This window comes from Hemibagrus wyckioides, linkage group LG06, assembly GCF_019097595.1.
Source record: "Hemibagrus wyckioides isolate EC202008001 linkage group LG06, SWU_Hwy_1.0, whole genome shotgun sequence".
Taxonomy (NCBI): Eukaryota; Metazoa; Chordata; class Actinopteri; order Siluriformes; family Bagridae; genus Hemibagrus; species Hemibagrus wyckioides.
This window is the reverse complement of record NC_080715.1, coordinates 1767073-1791310: the sequence shown is the minus strand read 5'-3', so window position 1 is coordinate 1791310 and position 24238 is coordinate 1767073.

Below are 24238 nucleotides of genomic sequence, written 5' to 3'. Positions count from 1 at the left end.
GTGATTACTGTGCCATGTAAATAGCACCAGAGCAGAACACATCATTTGTAGTCTGTGTGTGTGTGTATGTGTGTGTGTGTGTGGTTGTGTAGTTTGCTGCCCAGTGCAGTGTGATGTGTTCTTTGCTGGTGTTTATGGGCAGTTAACTGCTCTAATAAAACAGTCTGAAATAGCGATGTCGTGAATCAGTTCGTACTTTAACTCTGTAGGAGCCGATAAATTTCTGGCCATCAGGAAAAATCAACTTCTGGTGTCTACAGAATGCATCAGATGCTCTATGGGTCGAGACCGTGCTGAGTCAGTGCTCTGTTTAAGTCCTCTATGGGGAGCTGAAAGTTCAGCCTCTCTATTTATGAGACTGCTTCTCTGTGTTAATGATGAATAAAGCAACCAACAAAGAACAGCAGCTCAGCTCAGAGGCATCAGCCAGTCGTTTTATTGCTGTAAAAATATGCGAGGGATTTGGAGAACGATGGAATTCAAGCGGTGAATCGTAACCTCCTATTCACTGGGTGCTATCATGACTTTGTTTCTTTTCTTCACTTCGCTGTAATAGACATGCATTGTGTTCTTCCACCCAGTCGCTGTACTCGAGCTGATGTGACCTGCTGCAGTTCACTCGGAGATCATCCTGCAGCGGCAGCAGTGAAAAAAACAACAACATCAGTGAATTTCCAGCAGCAGAAAAGAAAACAGCAAACGTCGACACACAGTGCTACACTTTATTCTGAATACACAATGTGTGAACACAGCCACCAGCGACAGCACTGCATAATCCATCACGCTGAGGTGAGGTGAGAGAAACCGTATCGGAATATGGAAAATAATTCTGCATCTTGAGAATAAAAGATACAGGCAGAGAGCCGGCACTGAAAACATTCATCTCCCCTGGAGACTGAGTTTCTCTAACCTTTACTCTACCTTTTCCCTGAATTGGAGCTCTTCCATGGCTTGTGGTGATGAGTGTTTCTGACTGGACCGTGTCTCGGTGTCTGTTATCCCTCAGTGCTGTTGCCATGGCTCTTTGTTTTTTGGATGCGGTGCCTGTTGTGTGCTCTTTGCTGCATTAAGAGGAGCTGATGTTTGCTCCTGGTTAAACACGACTGTCAGGGTGCAGAGTGCAAAACCTCAAGGCTCTGCTGATGCCTTCACATCTGTCCTGCGTAAACATTATTTCTGTTAAATGACTCAGAAATGTTGAACTTTGCACTAGTTTTACAAGTTAAGCCAAAATAAGGCAGCAGCCTTTTTATTTCTCTAAGTAACAGCAGCAGATGAGTCAGTCAACCTATTCCCTGGAAGCCCCGCCCACTTCTGTCCATCTTAGTGATTAGTGATGTTTTGCATTTACAGTACAGAATTTAGCAGACGCCATTCTCCAGAGTGATTTACGTTTTTATCTCATTTTATACACCTGAGCAAATGAGGGTTAAGAGCCTTAACCACTAAGTTACCACTAAGTCCCCAGTGGTTCTGACCAGCGCTCTCTCCTCAACTGGATCGCCACCTTACTGTCCCAACGTTTTATTTATTAATGTGAAAAAACATCTAGCAGAGTTTGTGACTTACATATGTACTAGGATAACTGCTCCAACTTTCCCCTGCTCTAAGGAATCACTGGACTTTCCATCAATAAAGAAATATCTGAAACCTACACAAATCCTCCAAGCAGAAGATTTCAGAGTCACCACCAGCACCCTAGTTTGGTCCAGTGTGATTATGCATCAGCTTACGGTTTCCATCATGGACGTTAAGCTTCTCTACTCAGACTAGGCTGATGTTGTCAGTACAGCTGGACATTTTCCTGCTGGAACACTAGGCGGACTTTCCGGCAGCATGGCGTGTGTTTTGTTCAGTGTCATGTGTTTTGGTTTGTTTTGTGTCTTCACGTGTGTTTGCCCCGCCCTATCCTTAGTACCTTCCTACCTCTGCACACCTGTTCCTAATGTGTCATTGTCTCTTTCCCTATTTATTCCGATTGTGTCACGTTTGTTTTTTGCTGAGTCCTCATTGTAGTTGTGTGCATCTTTTGTTCCCAGTTTCCTGTTTTGTATTGCTGTTGCTTAGTTTTCTCCCCAGTGTTTTCCGGTGTACGTTTTTGTCTTTTCAAAATAAAATAAAAACTTATATATATATATTGTCTGCTATCCCTGTGTTTGGGTCTGATTCTGCTCTGTGGAGGCGCTCGTCGTTTTCTGACAGTACATAAAGAAAAAGACCACATGGCACAAAAACATAAACACACTGACAGAAAGCCCCCTAGTGTTCCTGCGGGGAAATTTCAAGTGAACCCTGACAGATGTTGCTGATGATGTTCATCCTTCTCCCTTGATGGTGGCTGATTAACCAGCCCACACAGTTTGGTTCTTCTTCTACACCAGGTACCAAGTTAGATGTTTGTCTATTATGAGAGCGATGACCCAGAAGACTGATCAAGCTACAGTCCTGAACTTCAGGACTCAGGTCTCAGGCAGTGGAAAGCTTTGGCTTCAGAAGCTGTTCTGTGGTTTTGATCCATTCCTACTGTGAACAGATCCTCATCTGATTGGTAGTTCCAGATACATCTTAGATCTCATGTGTGATTCCATCTCTGAACTGTATCCCAGTCTGGATTACTCTGTGGTCCTGGTGCATTCAGGTTTTTTGTTTGTTTAATTTTCCTGGTGATTTGAGGTTGATTAATTTGTTTGTTTGTTTTTCCTGGTGCTTTGAGGTTGGATAGTTTGTTTGTTTGTTTGTTTGTTTTTTCTGGTGCTTTGAGGTTGGTTAGTTGGTTGGTGTTGGTTTGTTTGTTTGTTTTTCCTGGTGCTTTGAGGTTGCATAATTTGTTTGTTTGTTTTTTTCTGGTGCTTTGAGGTTGGTTAGTTGGTGGGTGTTTGTTTATTTGTTTGTTTGTTTGTTTGTTTTTCCTGGTGCTTTGAGGTTGGTTGGTTGGTTGGTTTGCTTGTTTGTTTGTTTTTCCTGGTGCACTGTTCAATAAACTTTCCTCATTTGGGGCAGTGGTGGTAGCTTAAGTGGTTAATGGTCTGGATTTTTGATCAGAAGTTCGGGGTTTAAGCCCCAGCACGACCAAGCTGCCACTGCTGGGCAATTGAGCCCTTAGCCCGTGTTGCTCCAGGGGCACTGTATCAAACCTCTGCTCTGACCCCAACTTCCTTAGCTGGGGTACAAAAGGATATATATAATATTCTGCTGTAATGTATGTGTGGTGATAATCAAGGCTTTTGTTTCTTCTAACTTCATCAGTGTGTCAATATCAGAAAACTCACTGAACCACTGAGAAATTCATTTTCTCTTAAAACTGTACCTCTGAGACATTTATTTTCAGTAGTTTAATTTATCTAGCTTAACCTAACACAACCAAAACACTTGGTTTATCCGTCTGTTACTAAATGTTATGTGTAAACACCAGAGTCTGATTTCACTAATGCTCTTGTAGCTAAATGATCACTAATCCCCACAGCTACAATCCAATATCTAGTGGAGAACCTTCCAGAATAGAAGAACGGAGCTGATTAGAACAGCAACAGAGGAACAATTCCATGTAAATGGCCATGGTTTTGGAACTGAAACTGTTCATTAGCCAGGTTTCCACACAGCTTCATTTAAGGGCTTTGTTGCATCTCTGCTAGTTGTGTGGTAACGACTTCGGGACATCATTTAAACCTGATCAAAATCAAACAAACATTAAAGCAGTGATGTTGGAATCGGATCTCCTCTGAAGCTCTTCTGCCGTTAACAGTTTCATTTGAGACAGCTGACTTCTCTCTCGGTTTACGTGAACGTTAAAAGCTCTCCACCGGCTTAATTTGAAACTGGATCTTCTCAGCCTGTGTGTGTGAGATCTGATTTTCCACTAAACTCACCGCCATTTACAGAAATCCTGAGATACGGGATTATTCTCAGCGACATGGCAGCATGATGTTGTGTGTGTCCTCAGCAGTGTAACTCTGAGCAGCGTGGCTTTCCTGCTCCTTCCTCTTTATGTCTGACCCTAAAGCTGTTTAGAAGTGGAGAGGGGATTCAATTAGCTCTGATGGCTGGCTAATAGTGTTTAATGAGCTGTGTTTTGGCGTGATGATGTGGTCCCGGGCTCGTCTGTGCGGCGAGGTGATGTGACACCGCCCGTCTGCGCCGCTCCGAGTGTGTGGGTGAGCGACTGAATGTTCCTGTCATGTTTAATCGAGGCAGATTTGCTCTCGGAGCAGATCTCTGAGCTGCACAGCACACACTTTATCAGCACCCAGGCTCAGGCACAGGAAATCACTTTTAATGTGTGTGTAAGAAGCTCAAGGCACCGACTTTCTCCTGATCTGAAGGTCAAACTTCACTGGAGCAGAAAATACCAAGCCAAAAAATCTTCTGCTGGTTTCAACAGGACATTTAAGAAGCTTAAACACAGACACGCCCACACGTTGACAAGAGCTGATCTGCTTTTGGAGAAACATTTCCTACCCAGAGGTAGCAGCTTTGCTAAAAACAAAATCAATCCTAGCAGACGCAGAGGGTAGAAGATGAAAAATGAATTTCAGCACGAAACATTCCAGCATGTACATAGACAAAATATTTATTTATTTAATTAATTATTTATTTATTTCAGAGGTAAGAAAGCATTTAAAAATATTTATTAACATTTTTATAATAATAAAATATGTGAAATATATACATAGTAATATATTAATAATATATATGCTAAAAACACTATACAAATATAATTGAGTTTAATTGATTTTTTTATTTAAATAATTATTATTAATTAGCGACAATATCTTAATATGGATTAAAAATGTGATTAAAATAAATTTAAATATTAAAATATTTTATACAATATAATTGAGTACTTTTTTCTTTCAATTGTATCTGGCAAATAAAAATAAATTAGAAGCTATAAAACAGAACTGAATCACACGCTGTATGTCACTCCACTGTAACTGACTGGAATAATCAGCTTTAATTCTGTGGTCAATATTGATAAGAATAAACTGTCTGTGAAGCTTTAATACAGTTTTCAATTCTATTTAATTTTCCATGCTGTGAACATGTGCATGTTTTTCTCTGGGTGTAGCACATTTTCTGATGGAAGCCAGCGTGGGTTTATTCTGCAGCTGGATTTATTCAGACCTCAGAGATACGACATGGTGAAGGATTTAATAAAACCTCCAGACTTCTTCCTCTGCTCAGCTTTTTACCAGTTCACTACACAGCACCAGCGCAGGATTTGGTGTCCCACATGGACGCATTAGCTTCTGGACCTGTGCTGAGAGATTAGTGTGAGTGGTTAGATATGACAGAAGTGGCGTTTATAATACTGCACACTTTCTGATCCTGTGTGGAATTTAATGAGCGGATTTGTGTTTATATTCTGTGAAATTATTCAGCATGGGATTTTAAACCTTGAGATAAATTTCTAACATGGAGTGCAGGACTTTTGATCAATTCTGTAGTAGCATGTCTATTGTAAATACACTACTTACTTACTTAATACATTAATTACCGTCACGCTAATGCTCAAGTGTTTTATACGTCACTGAATGCCCAGAAAATACGGCATGTGTCTTTGTTACATCTGTATGTCAAACTCATTCATGCCAGAAGTGAAGAATTATGAATGAAGGCGTATCAGAATATCTGAAGCTGTAGCAGTGATTCATGCTAATTATCCATCAATCATAGAGCAATTTTTTAATGTTAAAAAATATAAATACAGTATTCCCCCGTTTATCCCTGGGGTTACGTTCCAAACCCACCCAGGATAAATGAAAATCCGTGATACACAGATGCCACCAACAAATGCTTTTTTTTTTTTTGTTTAAGCCGTAAATGACCCTCCCACACTCTTTAAACACACACAGAAAACATTTGCAAGCATATAGCAAGATGAATTTTGGGTAAATTGGTAGAAATTACACATTTATAGTGAGTACTGTGTGTATGTAAGTTCCTTGCCAGAAGCCTTAGAAGGTGCAGAGCATTTGGGCGACATAATAGGGCTTGCAGAAAAACCGTAAAAATACAGCGTACACAGAACAACACCAAACACTCGGGACAGTGACACACCAAGAACTGGGCTGTTGGAGAATTCTGCTTCCCTTTCCCCAACTGCACACATAGCCAGCAGCCAATCACAAACATGATTAAATGAATGATTCATTCCGATTGGCTGGAATCGTTCCTCCAATTGTATTGCTACGTGTTCTTTGTCTCTTGAGTAAATATGCTGAACAGTATTTTATATATTATTAACATATTACTTCATTATAATTAATGTTTATATTTTGTATTTCAATAATATAAGGTTTGCGGATACCACGATATACCGGGAAAATCTGCGAAAAAAATTTGTTATGTTCCAAATAAAAATCTGCGATATACCGGGACTGTGATAAATGAACCGCGATATAGAGGGGGATTACTGTAAAACACAATGGTGAAGAAACTTCTAGCAGCTTTTCATTGATTTAAAGAGCATTTAAAGAACTCAAGAAAGACAAAAAATAAATTTGAGGTGAATGTCAGACATGTCAAAAAATAAGAAAATATTAATTTTAAAAAAAAAATTGAAGGGTTTTTTGTTTTTGTGTTTAGAAATAAAATGTGTTAAAATGTACATTAAATAAACCACCAAACACCAAAAATAATATGAATGAAATAAAACAAAATGTAAAAACTTTTTTAGAATAATAAAATAAATAATGAAATAATAATAAATCAAAAACAAATAATAATAATAATAATAATAATAATAATAATAATAATTTTTATTTATTTATTTATTTATTTATTTATTTATTTATTTATTTATTTATTATTTATTTATTTATTTATTATTAAACCAGGGTTAGGTATTGCAGTTTCTCTATTTAACAAGGCCTGAAGACTTCCTGATTCTCAATACAGGAACAGTTACAGATATTTGTAGTGATAGTAGAGCAGAGTTAGTATTTCTATAGAATAAAAACATTCTCAAAATAAAATATTTCATTTTGAAAACATTACAAAACATTTCATTACGCCAATGACGTAAAAGTGTGAATAATAATAAAGGAATCCACTGGTGTAGAAACTGGATGTAGAAACTGGACAAAGCTTAAACACACAGACACACACACTGTCAGTTCTCCTGAGTTTTTGTCATGTTTGTACACAGTGTAGACTACAAGACCATTCATGAAATCATCCATCCATTTCTATACCCGCTTTATTCCTAATTAGGGTCACAGGGATCTGCTGGAGCCTATCCCAGCACACACTGGGCAAAACACAGGTCCCCAGTCCATCACAGGGCCACACATATAGACATACAACCACACACACACACACACAGAGGCAATTTAAAATTAACAACCAAATGTACTTGTTTTTGGACTGTGGGAGGAGTAAACCAACACAGGAACAGGGAGAACATGCAAACTCCACACAGAAAGACCCCCACCTGTTCGAACCCAGGATTTAAATCCAGGACCTTCCTGCTGTAAGGCAACAGTGCTAACCACTACACCACCATGCTGCCCTACTCATGAAATCAATCATTCTTAACCATGTAGAGGAATTGAGGAACAAACAAATATAAAAGTAGCTGACTGACCAGACAGAAAACTACTGTAAACATAACCTCAAACGACATGAAAATATAAAAATAATCAAGAAAATTACACCTTAAAAAAAGAAAAAGGTGGAATTAGATTAATTAGAGTCTAATATAAAGACTGATAAATGAGGAAGTTGAAAGAAAAAATAAACTTCACCTGCTGGAACTTTCCATTTAAACAAATGGTTTTTATTATTAGTCATCAGAGGGCTAAATATGAAACTCTTAAAAGAAGCTCTCACTAAAGAAACTTGACTTCTTAAGGAAACCTGTAATGAGTTTCTCACAGCCTCATTTTACTCTGGTTCATTTCCATCACTGCACACTCCATCAGAAATGTTTTCTAATTATCAGTAGGTGTGAGCTGCAGACTGACCCATACTGTATTGTTGGACATCACCGTCATACATTAAAACGAGAGAACGTACATTGTAAGAAGTATGACCTGCCTTTCCTCTCGTATCTCTCTCCTCTTAGACCTGATTATTTGCTCCATTACTTTGTGTTGTTAATATTTTAAACAGCAGGTTCTTGATGTTTCTCCTGCAGCTTCTTCTCTCTGATGATAAACTGACAGGAACTTCAGACGGAAATGTGTTTATACAGCACTTTTAATTGCTACACATACGTCTTGTTGATCTCACCACTCGCGGCTGCTCTTAAATATTTCATGCATGGTGATAATAAATGATGTAAACAAATGCTGATGTGCTTTTAAGTAGGCAAAACTTTGAAGATCCTTGTCTAACTGGGCATCATTTTAACTTAGCTCTTCACCTCATCTCATTACTTACCATACCCATAGCATACCTCAGCTCCTGGGAACCACCATTCCCATAACCCCAGGTAGAAACTAACCACACCCACCTTTTTGACTCACCAGATCTCACATCTCGCTTAGGTACCTTCACTCTACCCTATACCATGGGTACTGTTGCACCACACCCCATCTGCGTGGGTACATCTCAACACACCCAGTTCCCTGCATACCTTCTCAACACACCTCATCTCCCTGCATAAGTTCTCACCAAATTTTATTTCTCTCATACCTTCTCACCACACCTCATCTCATTCATACCTTCCCAAAACACTCCTGCATACCTTCTCACCACACCTCATCTCCTTCAAACCCTCTCACGACACCTCATCTCCTTTATACCTTCTCACCAAACTTTATCTCTCTCATACCTTCTCACCATACATCATCTCCTTCAAACCTTCTCACCACACCTCATCTCCCTTCATACCTCCTCACCAAACCTTATCTCCCTTCATACCTTCCCAAAACACTCCTGCATACCTTCTCATCACACCTCATCTCCTTCATATCTTCCCACCACACCTCATCTCCTTCATATCTTCCCACCACACCTCATCTCCTTCATACCTCCTCACCAAACCTCATCTCCCTTCATATCTCCTCACCAAACCTCATCTCCCTTCATACCTCCTCACCAAACCTCATCTCCTTTTATACCTTCTCACCAAACCTCATCTCCTTTTATACCTTCTCACCAAACCTCATCTCCCTTCATACCTTCTCACCAAACCTCATCTCCCTTCATACCTCCTCACCAAACCTCATCTCCCTTCATACCTTCTCACCAAACCTCATCTCCTTTTATACCTTCTCACCAAACCTCATCTCCCTTCATACCTTCTCACCAAACCATTTCTCCCTTTATATCTTCTCACCACACCCAATTCCCTACTGTACCTTTTTTACCAAACCTCATCTTCCTGCATACCTTCTCACCACACTCCTGCATACATTCACACTTCATTTTTCTGCATACCTTCTCTATATAACCCACTCCCAATACCTTTTCACTACATGCCATCTCAAATTCAAATTCAAATTCAAATTTTATTGGTCACATACAAAATCATACACAGTACGACATGTAGTGAAATGCTTTTTATGACTGTCTTACACAAAAAGAAAGAGTAAAAAAAGAAAAATTTAAAATTTAAAGTGTGGAAAGTCAAGTGTCAGATCAGATATGCGTATGCAAATATATGTATGTATATATATATATATATATATATATATATATATATATATATATATATATATATATATATATATATATATATGTAGTATCAATAGCAGTAAATATAAATATGAAAAATAAAAAAATAAAATAAAATAATAAAAATATTAACAAAAAATAGTAGTATAATATATATGTAAACAAATATAAAACTGCTTTATAAAAAAACTAACTATAAAAAAACAAATATAAAACAAAAATATAATACACTAATATAATACAGTACAATGGTTAACTTTGAAATGGTGTCGCAAAAGAATACAGTGTGTACAGTGTGCATATGTAAGATAAATATATAAATATATATGTAGATGTCTATAGGCAAGTATAAATGTCCAATTGATCAGGGAGTAAAGTGACAGTGCAGTGTGCACACAAAGATGTACAGAGAAGATGTACAGTGAGAGTGTTATTGTGTGTACAGAGTAGAGCAGAGTACAAAGTAGTGCAATTATTGCATGTGCAACAATCAGCTGAGGCAGAATGTCATGTCGTGTGTGAGTATGTCCAGAAAGTCCAGGTTCTAGGTGTTCTGGTTGAGGGCCCGAATGGCCTGCGGGAAGAAGCTCCTCCTCATTCTCTCTGTGTTTGCCTTCAAGGAACGGAAACATTTCCCTGACCGCAACAGAGAGAAGAGTCCATTGTTGGGATGACTGAGGTCCTTCATTATCTTGCTGGCTTTGGTCCAGCACCGCTTGCTGTATATGGTGTCCAGGTCAGGAAGCTCGGTGCGGATGGTACGCTCGGCCGCTAGCACCACCCTCTGGAGAGCTTGCCTGTCCTGTTTGGTGCTGTTCCCAAACCAGGCTGTGATACTTCCCGTCAGGATGCTCTCAGTGGTGCAGGTGTAGAATGTCTTTAGCAGCTTTGAGGGCAGTTTAAAGTCCTTCAGGCGTCTGAGATGATAAAGACGCTGCCGGGCCTTCTTCACCAGGGTGTTAACATGACAGGACCATGTCAGGTCCTGTGTGATGTAAACACCTAGGTACCAGAAACTGTCCACTCTCTCCACTGGGGTCCCGTTGATAGTGAGGGGCTGGTAATTCCTCTCCTGTTTTGTGCTAAAGTCCACTATCAGCTTCTTAGTCTTGCTGACGTTCAGGAGGAGATTGTTGACCCGGCACCATGTCTCCAGGTTTTTAATCTCCTCTAAGTAGGCCGTCTCGTCGTTATTGGAGATCAGGCCCACTACCACAGTATCGTCCGCAAACTTCATGATGTTGGTGGAGCTGGAAGTGGCCACACAGTCAAAGGTGTACAGTGAGTACAGCAGGGGGCTCAGAACACAACCCTGGGGGGCTCCAATGCTGAGGGTGAGTGAGGGTGAGACATGGTTGCCCACCCATACTGCCTGAGGTCTGTCTCGCAGGAAGTTGGAGATCCATCGACACAGGGATGGGCTAAGGCCCAGGATCTCCAGCTTAGTGGTGAGTATGGAGGGAATTATGGTGTTAAACGCTGAACTGTAGTCAACAAACAGCATTTTGACATAATTCCCCTTCCTGCTGTCCAGATGGCTCAGGGCTGCATGATGGAGGTGTGCGATGGCATCCTCAGTGGGCCAGTTGGGACGGTACGCGAACTGTAGCGGGTCCAAGGTGTCAGGTAGGGAAGAAGTGATGAAGTCTCTGATGAGTCTTTCGAAGCACTTCATCACCACTGAGGTCAGGGCCACTGGGCGGTAGTCATTCAGGCAGGCGAGCTGGGGTTTCTTGGGGACAGGAACAATGGTGGACCGTTTGAAGCATGTCGGGATTGTAGACTGTTATAGGGAGAGGTTGAAGATCTCTGTGAACACAGGAGCAAGCTGGTCAGCACAGGCCTTCAGGACCTGACCCGTGATGCCATCTGGTGGTGCTGCCTTCCTGGTATTCACTCTCCTGAATGCCTTTCTCACGTCATGCTCTGAGATAATGAACGCGCTGTCCTCTCCGGCATGCTCCTCGTGTGTGCTGCCTGTAGCGCTGTTAGCACTGCTAACGCTGTTAGCGCTCTGAGCTGCAGCGTCGAAGCGAGCATAAAAGGTGTTTAGCTCATCTGCCAGAGAAGCGTCTGCATTCACCGATCTGGAAGTTGGTGTTTTTTAGTCCGTCATAGTTCTTAGTCCCTGCCACAGACTCCTAGAGCCACTCTGTTGAAATTGTGTCTCTAGTTTCTGTCCATAGCGCCGCTTCGCCTCCTTCAAGCACTCTGCGCAAGTGGTAGGATGCAGCTTTATATTCCCCCATGTTTCCACTGGCGAGCCCCGTGTTGTACGCAGCGGAGCGGGATCTCAGAGCATCGCGGACAGATTTATCCACCCATGGCTTCTGATTGGGTAAACGTTCTGATGATAGTCTTGTGAACTGTGTCATCCGCTAGTTTCCCGATGAATCCCACAACCGCTTCCGTAAACATGTTGACGTCATCAGAGCTGCGCAGGAACATGTCCCAGTCTGCGTCCTCCAGAGCATCCTGTAGAGCGTAAGACCACCCTCTGAGCCAGAACTTCCTGCTTGAGCCTTTGTTTATATTTTGGCATGAGGAAGATGGCGGCGTGGTTGGATTTCCCAAACGGTGGGCGAGATTGTGCCTTGTAGCCGTCTCTGACTGTAGTGTAGCAGTGTTCCAGTGTCCTTTCACCCCTGGTGGGGCAGCTGATGTGCTGGTAAAAGTTTGGCACTGTGTGTTTGAGGTTGGCGCTGTTAAAGTCCACCACAATAAGCACAGCGTCCCGGTGTTGAGTCTGGTGCTGTGTGAGTGCTTCATGCAGCTCGCATAAAGCAGCGTCCGTGTCCGCCTGAGGTGGAATATAAACGGTGCTGACTATGACCGATGTAAACTCCTGAGGAAGATAAAAAGGACGACATTTGATGGTCAGTAGTTCCAGGTTGGGTGTGCAGGAGCGTGTGAGAGGAACAAGGATCGCGCTGTCGCACCAGCTGCTGCTCAACATTAAACACACGCCACCTCCTCTCGACTTCCCCGAGTCCAGTGTCCTGTCCATGCGGTGAACCGAGAAGAACTCGGCTGGCTGGATGGCGTGGTCTGGCATCACTGGGTTCAGCCATGTCTCAGTGAAGCAGAGGAGATTGCAGTCCCGAATGTCTCTCTGGAACTTTACCCTGTCCCTGAGGTCATCGAGCTTGTTCTCCAGTGACTGGACGTTGGCGAGCAGGATGCTAGGCAGAGGTGTGCAGTGTGCACAGGCTCTCAGCCTGTTCCTGATGCCAGCTCGTTTCTCTCGGGGCCGCTGCTTCGGTTCTCCCTCAGGATCTCACTCGGCCAGCTTGGATCCGGGGTCAAAAATGTCAAATTGTGAATACATTGTACACCAATAGAAATAAGAGTATCTCTATTGTAACAAATGAACTCCATGTTGAAGAATTAGCCGGTATGTCTGTACTGAAACGTAATTTAAAAGACAAAAACAAAGAAGGTACCTTCTTACCACATGTCATCTCACTGGTTATCTTCTTACCACAGTACCTTCCTGCCACAACCCATGTCCATGGACCCCTTCACACAACAATCCATCTCCCTGGGTACCTTCTCACCACACCACATCCCCTCTTGTACCTTCTCACCACACCCCATCCCCCAGTTACCTTGTCCATATACCCTTCCTCACACCTCCCAACCTTAAGTACCTTCTCACCCCACCACATCTCCTCTTGTAGCTTCTCAGCACACCACATCTCCTCTGGAGCTTCTCAGCATACCACATCTCCTTTTATACCTTCTCACCACACCCCATCCCCCAGGTACCTTGTCAGTACACCCTTCCTCCCACCTCACACCCTAAAGTACCTTCTTACCACACCCCATCTCCTTGGGTATCTTTTTGCCACACCACATTTTCCAGGGCATCCTTTTGGCGTCTTTCTTGGTACCTGTGGGAGCACCGTGAGAGTCTTTGAGTGCTTTTAGCATTCTCCCTCCCATGCTGCTGAGAGATGAGCTCAGTGCTGCACAGGTGGATTCTGCTCTGCTGGTCTGAAATATTTACTACCTGACCCATACACAGTAAGCAAATTGCTGAGATATCTTTTTTTCACATAATAAACAGAACAGCAAGTTTTTGGTGTAAGCTAGCAACACACACTGTGAAGTTGTTCCATTATCTACTGACAGTTTGGTCCACCATCTCTGTTAAGATTATGGTGTTCGAAGCAAAGAGAAGATGCAATACACAATTATGCAACAATTCAAAGAGCTTGTGTGCTTATGCACTGGCTAGCATGGGGCTTTGTGGTATTTAGGTGGTGCTAATTTACTGCAGAACACAATCCTGCTAAAAGCATAGCGTGTGTGTGTGTGTGTGTCTGTGGTTGGTTTTTGTTTTATCCATTCCACATCTCACCTTGGCTCTGGTGGTAATAACACACACTATTGTGTTTTTTTTTTACCCATAATTCCACCTGATGGAGGCTAATGGTGCTGAGAGTCTCCATTACCAACCTGGCAGCTGACATCATTACCGTTACTGTGGAAACTGTCCAAACGCATCGGCTACGGAGAATTACGCCTCCCCAGGCTGAGTGGATGTGCTCCAGTTCTAACAGTAAACACTGCAGAGTTGATAGGAAGAAAATATGGAAGGTTTGTCTCTGAGAGGAAGAAGAAGAGAAAGAGGAAGAGAGAAAATCAGAATGGGAATATGAAGGAACTGGAATGAAGAAATGAAGCAGGAATCTGAGAGGAAGGAAGGAATGGGGGAAAGATGAGGAGATGAGATTTGTGTGTAGTTCTCTATACTACTGCTATTAAATTATTTTTTATGTCTCACAGTTCAAATATCCAAAGTCTGGAGTCTGGAGATTGGTTTTTCCCAAGATTTGTTCTTATGTGAGGACTGGACAATAGGTCAATAGATCAATAGGTCAATAGGCCAGTAGTAACTCAGTGTTTAAGATGTTGGACAATTGATCAGAAGTTCATATCACTGCCACTCCTGGACCCTTGAACAAGGCCCTGAACCCTCAACCTCTGAGCTGTTTAATTGAGTTAAGAGAAGTCTCTCTGGATAAGAGCATCTGCCAAATTTCACGTGATGAATGATGCAGAGAAGAAAGGCATTATGGGTAAAGTCAAATCAAGTAGAAGTGCCTTTAATAAAATGCTGATTAGTTGAGAAAGTAACACTGCTACAGAGCATTTTCCTCAAATCGACACAGTGAAGCTCACACAAGATGAAACTAATCCAACGTGGACTAATATAAACACTTCTCCTGTGAACATCCTGGGAAGAGATTAAAGTAACTTCAGGCAATCCTTCATCTAATGTGAAACAAATTTCCAAGACATTTTGATGAACGTTCCTCAGGTACAGTCTGAACAACTCAATTCAGTAAGAGCTACAGACAGGTTCATTCACTAAACAATAGATTTAATAATCATTTTTGTTTATTATTACTGAATTGATGAGATGGTCAGCTGGGGGTTTTACACAAGGCTGTTGTATTGCTATAGAAACTAGTACAATGAGCTGAAGGAGTTCTTTGGTCTCTGAGGAAAACACCAGGTGATCATGTGACCTGCTGTTGCTCCACATCTGCTCCACGCTGCTGTCCACCCAGAGAGAAGTGCATTATGGGTAAATCCCACCTGCTCTTTCCTTCTCTTACACTGAAGGCTGTGTCTTTGTGTATGACCTTCACGTCTTTATGTTCTCCTGTGAATGCAGAGATTTATCACTCGCATCGTTTTATTCCTTCTGTGCCAAGTTCACTTCTGTGATTTGGCCTGATTTTTGGTGCCAGGGTCTTTAGTGGAACTTATAAAAATGTTTAATCAAAATCCAAAATGTATTTGTCTGTATAAACACACAGAGCTCTTATCCTGAGTCATGATTCCAGGAGCAGGAACATTTACAGGAACAAACCAGGAAGTGTCAACAACGACAACAACAAAAAATGGTGCCATGTTTATATTGTGTGTAAATAGCAGAAATAATTAAGATGGCAATTAAATAAATTCCTGAATGTGATATAAATAGATATTTATTTTAATTTAATTAAGAAAATTAATAATTCCATGGAAGTGGAACTTTCGCTGTTAAAGTTAACAGAGTTGAACACTGACATCATTCCAAGAATAATGGTGGTTAAATAAATAAATAAATAAATAAATAAATAAATAAATAAATAGGCCAGGTTTATCCTTCTTCTGAAATATGTTTTAAATGAACACTTTTAATGGAATTATTTAGCAATTATTCTAATGCATAACATGAAAAAAAGTCATTTCAGGAATCATTTGCATCCGAAACCATCGGAATGCCTTCTCTCCGAGCGGCTAAAATCCATTTGTGTCCGGAATATTAGCCCAGCTGCATTATTTAAATTTATTTTAAAGTCCATAAAATATTTTCGGATATTAAATAATAAATTGTGGGACACGGTGGCTCAAGAGAAAAATGTTATTAGAGGACATAAAAAGTGCACTTTTAGCCTGGATATGAATTCCAGACTTCTAGACACACCTCATATCTCCGGTAAACTGAGGCCAGAGATGAGCTACAGAGATATGATCAAAACATCACTCTAGTATATCACACTTTATCTCCGTTAATCCAATCCAGGAGTTGGCGGAGTGTGTGTTGTGTTACAGGAGTGTGTGTTGTGTTATAGGAGAGTGTATGTTGTGTTACAGGAGTGTGTGTTGTGTTATAGTAGAGCATGTGTTGTGTTATAGGAGAGTGTGTGTTGTGTTACAGGAGTGTGTGTTGTGTTATAGGAGAGTGTGTGTTGTGTTACAGGAGTGTGTGTTGTGTTATAGGAGAGTGTGTGTTGTGTTACAGGAGTGTGTGTTGTGTTATAGGAGAGTGTGTGTTGTGTTATGGGAGTGTGTGAGTTGTGTTAAAGGAGTGTGTGTTGTGTTATAGGAGAGTGTGTGTTGTGTTATAGGAGAGTGTGTGTTGTGTTATGGGAGTGTGTGAGTTGTGTTAAAGGAGTGTGTGTTGTGTTATAGGAGAGTGTGTGTTGTGTTATAGGAGAGTGTGTGTTGTGTTACAGGAGTGTGTGGTGTGTTATAGGAGAGTGTGTGTTGTGTTATAGGAGAGTGTGTGTTGTGTTATAGGAGAGTGTGTGTTGTGTTATAGGAGAGTGTGTGTTGTGTTATGGGAGTGTGTGTGTTGTGTTATAGGAGAGTGTGTGTTGTGTTATAGGAGAGTGTGTGTTGTGTTACAGGAGTGTGTGTTGTGTTATAGGAGAGTGTGTGTTGTGTTACAGGAGTGTGTGTTGTGTTATGGGAGTGTGTGAGTTGTGTTAAAGGAGTGTGTGTTGTGTTATAGGAGAGTGTGTGTTGTGTTATAGGAGAGTGTGTGTTGTGTTATAGGAGAGTGTGTGTTGTGTTACAGGAGTGTGTGTTGTGTTATGGGAGTGTGTGAGTTGTGTTAAAGGAGTGTGTGTTGTGTTATAGGAGAGTGTGTTTTGTGTTATAGGAGAGTGTGTGTTGTGTTATAGGAGAGTGTGTGTTGTGTTATAGGAGAGTGTGTGAGTTGTGTTAAAGGAGTGGGTGTTGTGTTATAGGAGAGTGTGTGAGTTGTGTTAAAGGAGTGTGTGTTGTGTTATAGGAGAGTGTGTGTTGTGTTATAGGAGTGTGTGTTGTGTTACAGGAGTGTGTGTTGTGTTATAGGAGAGTGTGTGTTGTGTTATAGGAGAGTGTGTGTTGTGTTAAAGGAGTGTGTGTTGTGTTATAGGAGAGTGTGTGTTGTGTTATAGGAGAGTGTGTGTTGTGTTACAGGAGTGTGTGTTGTGTTATAGGAGAGTGTGTTGTGTTATAGGAGAGTGTGTGTTGTGTTATAGGAGAGTGTGTGTTGTGTTATGGGAGTGTGTGAGTTGTGTTAAAGGAGTGTGTGTTGTGTTATAGGAGAGTGTGTTGTGTTATGGGAGTGTGTGAGTTGTGTTAAAGGAGTGTGTGTTGTGTTAAAGGAGTGTGTGTTGTGTTATAGGAGAGTGTGTGTTGTGTTATGGGAGTGTGTGAGTTGTGTTAAAGGAGTGTGTGTTGTGTTATAGGAGAGTGTGTTGTGTTATGGGAGTGTGTGAGTTGTGTTAAAGGAGTGTGTGTTGTGTTAAAGGAGTGTGTGTTGTGTTATAGGAGAGTGTGTGTTGTGTTATGGGAGTGTGTGAGTTGTGTTAAAGGAGTGTGTGTTGTGTTATAGGAGAGTGTGTGTTGTGTTATGGGAGTGTGTGTGTTGTGTTATAGGAGAGTGTGTGTTGTGTTACAGGAGTGTGTGTTGTGTTATAGGAGAGTGTGTGTTGTGTTATGGGAGTGTGTGAGTTGAGTTAAAGGAGTGTGTGTTGTGTTATAGGAGAGTGTGTGTTGTGTTATAGGAGAGTGTGTGTTGTGTTACAGGAGTGTGTGTTGTGTTATAGGAGAGTGTGTGTTGTGTTACAGGAGTGTGTGTTGTGTTACAGGAGAGTGTGTGTTGTGTTAAGGGAGTGTGTGAGTTGTGTTAAAGGAGTGTGTGTTGTGTTATAGGAGAGTGTGTGTTGTGTTACAGGAGTGTGTTGTTGTGTTACAGGAGTGTGTGTTGTGTTATAGGAGAGCGTGTGTTGTGTTACAGGAGTATGTTGTGGTGTTACAGGAGTGTGTGTTGTGTTACAGGAGAGTGTGTTGTGTTACAGGAGTGTGTTGTGGTGCTACAGGAGAGTGTGTTGTGTTATAGGAGTATGTTGTTGTGTTAAAGGAGTGTGTGTGTTGTGTTACAGGAGTGTGTGTGTTGTGTTACAGGAGTGTGTGTTGTGTTACAGGAGTGTGTGTTGTGTTACAGGAGTGTGTTGTTGTGTTACAGGAGTGTGTGTTGTGTTACAGGAGTGTGTTGTTGTGTTACAGGAGTGTGTGTTGTGTTACAGGAGTGTGTGTTGTGTTACAGGAGTATGTTGTTGTGTTACAGGAGTGTGTGTGTTGTGTTACAGGAGTGTGTGTTGTGTTACAGGAGTGTGTGTTGTGTTACAGGAGTGTGTTGTTGTGTTACAGGAGTGTGTGTTGTGTTACAGGAGTGTGTGTTGTGTTACAGGAGTGTGTGTGCTGTGTTACAGGAGTATGTTGTTGTGTTACAGGAGTGTGTGTTGTGTTACAGGAGTATGTTGTGGTGTTACAGGAGAGTGTGTGTTGTGTTACAGGAGTGTGTGTTGTATTACAGGAGTGTGTGTGTTGTGTTACAGGAGTGTGTGTTGTGTTACAGGAGTTTGTGTTGTGTTACAGGAGTGTGTGTGTTGTGTTACAGGAGTGTGTGTTGTGTTACAGGAGTGTGTTGTTGTGTTACAGGAGTGTGTGTTGTGTTACAGGAGTTTGTGTTGTGTTACAGGAGTGTGTTGTGTTATTGGAGAGTGTGCATTGTGTTACAGGAGTGTGTGTTGTGTTACAGTAGTATGTTGTGGTGTTACAGGAGTGTGTGTTGTGTTACAGGAGTGTGTTGTTGTGTTACAGGAGTGTGTGTTGTGTTATAGGAGAGTGTGTGTTGTGTTACAGGAGTATGTTGTGGTGTTACAGGAGTGTGTGTTGTGTTACAGGAGTGTGTTGTGGTGCTACAGGAGAGTGTGTTGTGTTACAGGAGTGTGATGTTGTGTTACAGGAGAGTGTGTTGTGTTACAGGAGTGTGATGTTGTGTTACAGGAGTGTGTTGTGGTGCTACAGGAGAGTGTGTTGTGTTACAGGAGTGTGATGTTGTGTTACAGGAGTGTGTGTTGTGTTACAGGAGTGTGTGTTGTGTTACAGGAGTGTGTTGTTGTGTTACAGGAGTGTGTGTTGTGTTACAGGAGTGTGTGTTGTGTTACAGGAGTATGTTGTTGTGTTACAGGAGTGTGTGTGTTGTGTTACAGGAGTGTGTGTTGTGTTACAGGAGTGTGTTGTTGTGTTGCAGGAGTGTGTGTTGTGTTACAGGACTATGTTGTTGTGTTACAGGAGTGTGTTATTGTGTTTCAGGAGTGTGTGTTGTGTTACAAGAGTATGTTGTGGTGTTACAGGAGTGTGTGTGTTGTGTTACAGGAGTGTGTGTGTGTTGTGTTACAGGAGTGTGTGTGTTGTGTTACAGGAGTGTGTGTTGTGTTACAGGAGTGTGTGTGTTGTGTTACAGGAGTGTGTGTTGTGTTACAGGAGTGTGTTGTTGTGTTACAGGAGTGTGTGTTGTTGTGTTACAGAAGTGTGTGTTGTGTTACAGGAGTATGTTGTGGTGTTACAGGAGTGTGTGTTGTGTTACAGGAGTTTGTGTTGTGTTACAGGAGTGTGTGTTGTGTTATTTGAGAGTGTGTGTTGTGTTTCAGGAGTGTGTGTTGTGTTACAGGAGTATGTTGTTGTGTTACAGGAGTGTGTTGTGTTACAGGAGTGTGTGTTGTGTTACAGGAGTGTGTGTGTTGTGTTACAGGAGTGTGTGTTATTGTGTTACAGAAGTGTGTGTTGTGTTACAGGAGTATGTTGTGGTGTTACAGGAGTGTGTGTTGTGTTACAGGAGTTTGTGTTGTGTTACAGGAGTGTGTGTTGTGTTACAGGAGTATGTTGTTGTGTTTCAGGAGTGTGTGTGTTGTGTTACAGGAGTGTGTGTGTTGTTGTGTTACAGGAGTGTGTGTTGTGTTACAGGAGTGCGTGTGTTGTGTTACAGGAGTGCGTGTATTGTGTTACAGGAGTGTGCGTTGTGTTACAGGAGTGTGTGTATTGTGTTACAGGAGTGTGTGTTTGTTGTGTTACAGGAGTGTGCGTTGTGTTACAGGAGTGCGTGTATTGTGTTACAGGAGTGTGTGTGTTGTGTTACAGGAGTGCGTGTATTGTGTTACAGGAGTGTGTGTGTGTTACAGGAGTGTGCGTTGTGTTACAGGAGTGTGTGTGTTGTGTTACAGGAGTGTGTTGTTGTGTTACAGGAGTGTGTGTTGTGTTACAGGAGTGTGTTTTGTGTTACAGGAGTGTGTTTTGTGTTACAGGAGTGTGTGTATTGTGTTACAGGAGTGTGTGTTGTTGTGTTACAGGAGTGTGTTGTTGTGTTACAGTAGTGTGTGTTGTGTTACAGGAGTGTGTTTTGTGTTACAGGAGTGTGTATTGTGTTACAGGAGTGTGTGTATTGTGTTACAGGAGTGTGTGTGTTGTGTTACAGGAGTGTGTGTATTGTGTTACAGGAGTGTGTGTGTTGTGTTACAGGAGTGTGTGTATTGTGTTACAGGAGTGTGTGTGTTGTGTTACAGGAGTGTGTGTATTGTGTTACAGGAGTGTGTGTGTTGTGTTACAGGAGTGTGTGTGTTGTGTTACAGGAGTGTGTGCTCCTTCTCTCCTCTCCTCTCCTTCTCTCATCCTCTCCTCTCCTCTCCTCTCCTCTCCTCCTCTCCTCCTCTTCTCTCATCCTCTCATCTCCTCTCCTCCTCTTCTCTCATCCTCTCATCTCCTCTCCTCTCCTCTCCTCTCCTCCTCTCCTCCTCTTCTCTCATCCTCTCATCTCCTCTCCTCTCCTTCTCTCATCCTCTCCTCTCCTCTCCTTCTCTCATCCTCTCCTCTCCTTTCCTCTCCTCTTCTCTCCTTCTCTCCTCTCCTCTCCTCTCCTCTCATTCTCTCCTCTCATTCTCTCCTCTCCTTCTCTCATTCTCTCCTTCTCTCATCCTCTCCTCTCCTCTTCTCCTCTTCTCTCCTCTCCTCCTCTTCTCTTGTTTCCTCCTCTCCTCTCCTTTCCTCTCCTCTCCTCTGCACTCCTCTCATCCTTTCCTCTACTTCTACTTCTACTTTCTTCCCTTTCCTCTACTTCCTATCTGCAGTGAGATGTTAAATAATGAGGGCAGTGAGATTCAGCAGGTCCTCTACACACACGTCCTGCTGAGAAACACTTGGAGTAATCAGCAGTAAGCAGCTCGGACACGTGCGCTAACATTTCTCATGGTAATTAGCTCACCTGCTGATGATGTCATGTTTTATAGATACACTGAGCCAGCGCTTTACACGCTACAGCTAGCATATAGGTCACTCTGTAGGTGTACAATTATTATTAACTGCAAAAAAAAAAACCTGAAAAGAGAAAAGTTCTAGCAGCATAATGCAAAGAAAATTAGATCACAAATTAGAAATGAGATCCATCAGCTACGCTTCCTCGATGGATTATCTGTAGATCCGACTGACTGCTGATCAATCTGGATTAGAGTAAACGAGGATGAAGTAACTGAAGTAAGAGAGTTAGATAAAACACTACTAACAACAACAGAGCAGTGAATGGTCTGATCCCACGGAACCTAAGAGTCTATTGTGTCTGTTGTAATCCAATCAGAGAGCGCAGGCTCTTTATGAATACCTAGCTTAATGAACAGCTGTTAGTTTTAATCTTTAAGTCTGGAGATTTTGTTAAAAGATTGTTTCTTGAATGCTGTAGATGACTCCACATGGCATCAGGGTTTAATGTCACTTGTTTCAGAGCTGCTGCTGTAATCATAAACAATCTCCTGTTCTACTGTTAAACCTTCTCAAGAAGACCATTCTAATAATTATGTATTTTAATAAGAATGTTATGTCAATATTTCAACTATGTCATGCTATAATATCCCAATACTGTCTACATCCAACCCCCCCACCCCCCCAGTACATTTTACTGTCACTATTCTGCTTATTCTATTCTATTCTATTCTATTCTATTCTATTCTATTCTATTCTATTCTAATGTTGTTTATTTTTATTCTATTTTTATTTTTAATTATTGTATAATGATAGTCTATTTTATTTAATATTTTGTATCATCTTTTTATACTTGATATACTTTTTTAGATTCTTCTTTTCTTATACTGTATATCTCATATTGTGTATTCTAGTTTTATATTTAAATTCAAATTATTTATTATATTTCATATTCTAGTTTTACATTTTTATTTAAATTATTTCTTATATTTTATATTCTAGTTTTAGATTTTTTTCCATCATAGAACAGTCATAAAACCATTTCACTACATGTCATACTGTGTATGATTGTTTATGTGAGGAATAAAATATGAATTTTGTATTTTAATGAGTATTGTGAATGTCATAAGGAGTGAACAGTAAGTTTCTGAGATAAAATACAAACTGAGACAGGTGCCAGTACAGCTGATGCATCATTCATGTTAACCTTTAAAAATTAAATTAATATCTTATCTCGCCTCATCAGGTTTGTTTTTTTCACCTCCACATCGCCTGACTTCTGCATCATGATCATCTGGATTTTTCTAAAGCTGCTTAGCCACAATGTTTATTGTTAAAAGCTGTTAAAAGGTTTATACAAACAATAATAGAATAAAATGGAATTAAACTCCACCATTCAACTTCTTTATGAATCTCTTTCCAGCGTCTCTGTGCAGGTGAGAGAGAAATGAAGCGATACAGTAACCTGCAAACGAACACTGCTTTTTTTTTTAATTAACTCCGAGTTAAAGTGGCGTGAAATTAAAGGTGATTATTGCTAAAGTAAATACGAGTCGTTAGGATACGAGACCGGCAGTTCAATAAATTACATCCATTAAATATTTGAGTATGGAATAGGGTTTAGGGACAGAATTTATTCTGCAGTGTGTTTCTGTGGAGTGAACTATTCTGGAGTGAAAATGATATGATGTTTAAATTGGGATTTGATTGGTTGCATTTTATGATTTTATTTTATTTTATTTCTGATTTTATTATTTCCATGAAACCTGGCAAAGTGGATAATTAAAGCCGTTATAAATAAATAAATAAATAAATAAATAAATAAATAAATAAATAAATAAATAACATTTAAACTTAAGAAGTAACTAAATAAATAATGACACCCATTACTATGATATATGACCTCACACTGGCTGTGTTTCATTATTTATTTATTTATTTTATTTTTTATTAATTAAAACAGTATTGATAAATAATGTTTTTTTTCTGGATTCAGAAAAACCCAATATGTGCACTAGAGTTTATATTTATTTCTATAGAACAGCCATAATGCATGTCTAACAGTAGGTCCTGTAATGCTGGAGTGAGGTGTGAGGATTGGGAAACAGCCCCAGTGGACAGATGATGGTGTTTATGTGGTTTAGCATCACCTCAGCAGCAGAGACATGTGCAGGAGGAAGCAGGAGGAAGCAGGAGGAAGCGGCTGTGGCGTGAGCTGATGAACAAGGCATCAAAGGAAAGGACAGCGGCGTCGCCACATTGCCTTCCATCTCATTCTCACTGAGTGCTTCACTGAATAAAGAGAAAGGTTTCTGGAAAATTCCTGAAGTCTGAGTGCACTAACATGACGCTTTATCTCCTCACTTATTAAAAATAAATTCTCGAACTGTCTCTCTTTGATTGTTTCTGATAAAACGAAGCGTATTTGTTCCTATTTGTACTTCCTTTACAGCTGCTTTCTGTCAGTCTGCGCTTTCGCTCTGTCTCGTCTGGATGAAAAAAGCTTAATGCACCAATCAGCATTCGTCACTGCGCTCACCTCAGAGCCGCGTCTCCTTACTCCACGTTCCCATGGAAACACCATGACCTTGATAACACAGGGAGAGACTGGAAATGACACGAAGCGTGGATAACAAATTGCTGACCAGTGTGGGACACGTGGGGTTGGTCCGGACTGGAGAGTGTGTAAGGTGTTTGTGTGGTTTGGGACACGCCTCATTTTTAATCACGGTTCAGTACTGACCTGGATCATGCT